Source organism: Otolemur garnettii, unplaced genomic scaffold, assembly GCF_000181295.1.
Source record: "Otolemur garnettii isolate 467f Iridium unplaced genomic scaffold, OtoGar3 scaffold00051, whole genome shotgun sequence".
Classification (NCBI taxonomy): Eukaryota; Metazoa; Chordata; class Mammalia; order Primates; family Galagidae; genus Otolemur; species Otolemur garnettii.
In genome coordinates, this window is record NW_003852446.1 from 690,734 (window position 1) to 696,536 (window position 5,803).

A 5,803-nucleotide genomic window follows, 5' to 3' on the forward strand; every position below is an offset into this window, starting at 1 on the left:
ATGTAGCATCACTACATGAAACGACTCAGAGTTTCTTAGAATAGCATATTTTGCCCCTCTGGATATCTGGATAGACTATTGAATTTGATGAACTCTCAAAAATCTTATGTTTCCTCTTGTGCAGTGAAATCAGTTTTCATAGAACAGGATATCCTTCCATGTAATGTGCACTGGGCTAAGCCTTTCTAAATGATTTTCCAAATAACCAGATATTCTCCCTCCCTCCATGTCTAATCTGTTTCACTGTTGCTATAACAGAATAACACAGACTGCGTAATGTATAAAGAAAAGAAATTTATTTCTTACACTTCCAGAGACTGGGAAGTTCAAGGTAGCACATTTGTCTTCCAGTAAGGGCCCTCGTCTACCTCCTCATGTGGTAGAAGGACAAAATGCAGACGCTGCGTGAAGCCTCTTTTATAAGGGCTGTAATCCCATTCACCGGCAGGTGTCCTTATGGCCTAATCACCCTTAAAGGCCCCACCACTTGATATTATTACATTGGCAACACCTGAATTGTGGAGGGGCCACATCAAACCATAGCTAGCATCTAGTGAGGGCCTTCATGCTGCGTCATCACATGACAAAAAGGCAAGAACGTGCCAGCTCAGGTCTCACTTCCTCTTCTTATAAAGCCAAAAGTCCAATCATGGGGGCCCCACGCTAATGACCTTATCTAATCCTAATTACCTCCCAGATACCATCAACATATGAATTTGGGGATTATGTTTCAAACACATGAAATCTGAGAGACATATTCAAAACATAGCACTCTACCACTGCAATTCTGTAAAATGTGTGATTTGTTTTGGGCATGTGTTTTTCAAGGACCTCCTTCCTCTTCCCAAGCTTGCTAACTGTTCACCAAATCCCTTCATTGTCTTCCTAATAGTCTACCTGTCCCAGCCTTCTTTGCTGTGCTCATGTGACCATATTTTAGCCAATGGACTGTGAATAAAAATGCTTTGTGTCACATGAAGACTTGGTCCATAAAAGCGTCTTCTTGTGTGATGTCCCAAACACTTTCATCTTGGCCAACTTGATACGAATGAGCTCAGCAACTTAGAAGCCATGTGTTGAAGATGCCGGATGGAAGGGAAGCTTCCTGCCAAGTAGGAACACCCCTCTTTGACTTGACTTGTTGGAGAAATATACTTCTTTTGTGCTTGAGCCATTTCATATTCTGTGATTGGTTACAGTGTCTAGCCAAATTTTAACTAACATACCTCCCAACCGTCACAACTCCACCCTCCACGGAGAAGCAGTATGTGAAGAGAACCATGAGTCGTTAAGGACACACAGTGTGCCAGCAGCCCTTTCTGGAGAGCAAGGTGTTTGTTGGAGGAGATAAAGAGATTCTCTTCTTCGTCACCTCTCTCTCTCTATATATATATATACCTCTATGCTGCTTGACTGTTGCCACGGGACTTAGGAGAATTCTAAGAGATTCTGGGAGCCAATTAAGGAGCAAGGAAGAGCTGATTGCTTGAATATGTTTCTTATCTTGATTTTAAAATGAGAAGGATTAAAAAGATGGGTTCGTACATTGCCCAAGTAACCTCATCAAAGAAGGAGACACAAAAAAAGGGATAATAATGCTGCTGCTGCTGATGATGATGCAGATGAAGAGAAGAAGCAGCAGGGGAAGGATAACTAACTCTATTAAGTAAGTGTTCGACATATGTCACTACTTTCGCAAAATTTTATACACATTATCTCATTTATTCTATGAATTCATTTATTCTTCTGAACAGTTCTACCTGTAAGTACTATTCATGTTTTCATTTACAGTGGCAATAACACACCTAGAGAGATCAACTTGACCACGCTTCAAGCAACAGAGACAAGATGCACACCCACGAAGTCCAATTCCAGATCGCATGGTCTTACCCATTGTACTGTGCTGCTTTGGGGTCTGGGAGACGAGCCCATCAGTGGTACCCATGTGTCAGTAGTTTTGTCACTTCTTTCTCAGGAATTAAACTACAGCTGAATAGAGAAGGGATCTGGAAGGATTCGAGATTCCCAACAACTAGGAATCCTGAAAACGTGTGGCATGGTTATAAGCAGCAGCCCTCAGGGAGCTTACCCCTGGCTAATTATGTGGTCTATTTTTTACCATTACTCCTGGCTGAACCCAAAGTAACACATTAAAACATAACCTCATGTGAACCTAAAATAAATGAATAAATAGACGAATTTATCAAAAAGACTCAATCTTTTCTACGCTTATTTGTTTCTTAAGTTTATTTTTATTTATTTTAAAGACAATAATTTCACTTTCTCCCCAAATCCACTTATTTTATGCCTATTTCTTTATTCTTATAAATTTATTGTACCCTAATTTTTGTATCAGAATCATGTGTTGATAATTCTCTTGCTTTCTTTATTGCCTTAACCTAGAGTTTCTCAGCAATAGCACTATTGACATTTTAGATGGCATAATTCTTTGTTGTGGGGGACTGTCCTATACTCTTGTGGGTTGAATTGTGTCTCCCAAAAAGATATATTGAAATATTAACTCCCAGTACCTCAAAATGTGACCTTATTTGGAGATGTTATCACTGTAGACATAATTAGTTAAGATGAAGTCATACTGGAGTAGGGTGGACCTTTAACCTGATGTGACTGGTGTTGTATAAGTCTACATGAATGGAATCAAACTATGTGTGATCTTCTGTAATCTGATTTTTTTTATAAGTATTTGTGAGATTTTACCCAGGTTGGTGCACATAGATGCAGTGTATTCATTTTATCTGCTCTATAGTAGTCTATGGGGCCAATATGCCTGGTTCCTCCCTCTCCTGCTCAGGGAAATGGTAGAGGTAGGAAAGTTTCTGAGCTGTCTTCTCTGCATTATGAGTTTATTTCATGTTCACCCTAACCCTAAGGGTGGAGCTCTTCAGGATCTTAGCTTTATGGAGTGTTATCCTATTAAGATATTCACCTCTGTGTTTCCTAAGCATTATTTTCTGTTCTCCTGGCCCCATGAAACTCCAAAACAAGAACTTGAAGGTCATCAGATATCCTCATAATGAAAGCCAGAGTGAGCCCTCCTCAATTCCTGAGATTCCCACTTCCCTTCCCCTTGACCTTAGTACATTTCTTCTTTCTTGCCAAGCCTAGCAGTGAATTTTAACAACTTATTTTTTCAGGACTAATTAGAACTGAATAAATGTGCTTTTTCTCCTTCAGGAAAGAAGAAAAATAATTCTTGGAAATAAACTGAACAGGCTGGTCAAGCTTACGCAATCTCGTAGTTGAACACTGAACTATCTCAAAAGACAATATTTGTTAACTTGCAACCATCATCTTTCACAACACACAAAGAAATCTTAAGCAATCTGTAGAACATTGCACCTCCAGCAGTTCTCTTGTCCCTTGTTTTCCTTGTCAGTTACTATCTTAGTCAGTATTGCTGTCGTAACAAAGTACCTTAGCCTGGGTAATTCATAAACAGAAATGTATTGCTCATAGTTCTGGAGGCTGGGAAGTCTGACATCAAGGTGCCATCAGATTTCGTGTCTGGTGAGGACCTATTTATTATAGAGAGTGCCTTCTTTCTGCATCCTAGCATGATAGAATGGTAGAACAGCTCCCTGACACCTCTTTTACAAGATCACTAATGCATTCATGGGGTTCTATCCTAATAACTTAAGGACCCTAACTCTTTAGTACTATCACATTAGTGATTAAATTTCAATGTATGAATGTTGGTGGGGCACATTCAGACTATAGCAGCTACTAATAAACTAATTCTGCCACTAAAAATATATTCGTATCTTAGCCTAGTTCCAGAAGAATTCCCTTTTGCATTGTGTAGTAAATCAGAAACACTGAAGTTAGAAGCACCATCGGCATTCTCAGGCTGAATCGATATGCCCCCACTGCATTCTGTTGAGATTTTGAGGGCCATTTCATAATTTTTATTTTATTATTTTATTTTATTATTTTTTTTCTGAGACAGACTCTCACTATGTTACCCCTTGGTAGAGTGCTGTGGCATCATAGCTCACAGCAACCCCAAAGTCTTGGGCTCAAGCAATTCTCTTGACTCAGCCTCCCAAGTAGCTGGGACTATAGGTGCCTACCACGACACCTGGCTATTTTTTTTTTTTTTACTGTAGTTATTGTTGTTTAGCAAGCCCGGGCTGGGCTTGAACCCACCAGCTCTGGTGTATGTAGTTGGCACCATAACCCCTGAGCTACAGGTGCCCATTTCATAATTTTTGAGTCTAGTAATTTTTCTTTAGAAATGGAATTGCAAGGAATATGAGCTTTGCCTTGTAAAAGCCACACAATAATGTCAGAAGCCAGCTCTTAGTTATCCTTTCTCATGAACACATTTAAATCTAAAGTGAGAGGCAAATTTTATGCAAAATGAATAAAACAAAACCAGGTTGGAAAGAAGGAATAATTACAATGTTCTGACATATTCCAAGCCAGAACCCCACAGTTCAAAATCTACTCCATAGGTTTGTGTGTCTTTCTGAGAAATATTAGCTTCTTAAGAAATGCCTACTATGTGGTATGGGGCTCTCAGGAGTCGCTTTTGTAGCTGATTCAACTTCATGGGTCAAGTTGAATTAAATGTCATTAAACATCCTTCCTCAGATGTCCTTCTCTCTCCCTTATGCATTCCAAGTGAGTGGGTGATGGATGTCTTGGTACTGCCAGGGGTGCTTCTCCAAACTTAATCAGGTGCCAAGTACCACTAACACAGTTCCCTTGTGTCCCATGTCACCCTTCAATTGGCTGCTTTCAGTGGGTGTTGACAAGGGACAGATATCATGATAGAATTACACATCCTAATTCCTATTTCCAAGGCTACACACATTGGTCACCAAGAACAACCAAAGTAAGATTCCAATCCCATGGAAAATCCATTATGACAGACATCTGGACCCTTATAACAAAGTTGGTCTTTTATTCATGTTGAAGTGGGAAAGATTTTAGTGGAAAAAGTTGAGCAAGGTTTATAACAAAATGCAGGTAAGTTTATCTCATTTTCCTGCCTGAAATCTTCCAATGACCTTCCACAGCACAGTGATTCTCAACCTTTCTAATGCCACGACCCAACCATAAAATTATTTTCATATTGGGGGTCACCACAACATGAGGAACTGTATTAAAGGGTCGTGGCATTAGGAAGATTGAGAACCACTGCCATAACATATATAATAAATCCTTTAAAAGTCCCGCACATTGCATGTTGGGCTACCAACCACTTCCCCAACCTTAGGTCTTTCCCTGATTCCTTCATTCACTTTTTGGGGTCAAGCCTGGCTTTCTTATGATTTTTTCTGCATCATATTTGTGATTCATAGTCCTTCTCCCTGGAATGCTCTCCTCCCAGACCATTCCATGGCTGCTTCCTTTATAGAAGGCAGTTCTCTGGCCACTATTATCTCATAGAAAGGCCTTCCTAGATTACCACTTCTCAAATGCTCACTCTTGTCATCTCAATCTCTCTACACTTCTACCCTGCTTATTGTCCTATGTAAAATTACATTCTCTTCTTTTGTTTTGAGACAGAGTCTCACCATTTCCCCCTCAGTAGAGTGCTATGGCATCACAGCTCACAGCAACCTCCAACTCTTGGGCTTAAGTGATTCTCTTGCCTCAGCCTCCCAAGTATCTGGGACTACAGGCACCTGCCACATGCCCGGTTATTTATTGAGCATGTATTCTGTGCCAGACTACATGTACTGAGCATGTACTCTGCGCATCTCTCAGAGTCTGGCACAGAGTACATGCTCAATAAATATTTGTTGACTAGTGAATGGATTCAAGATATGACTGG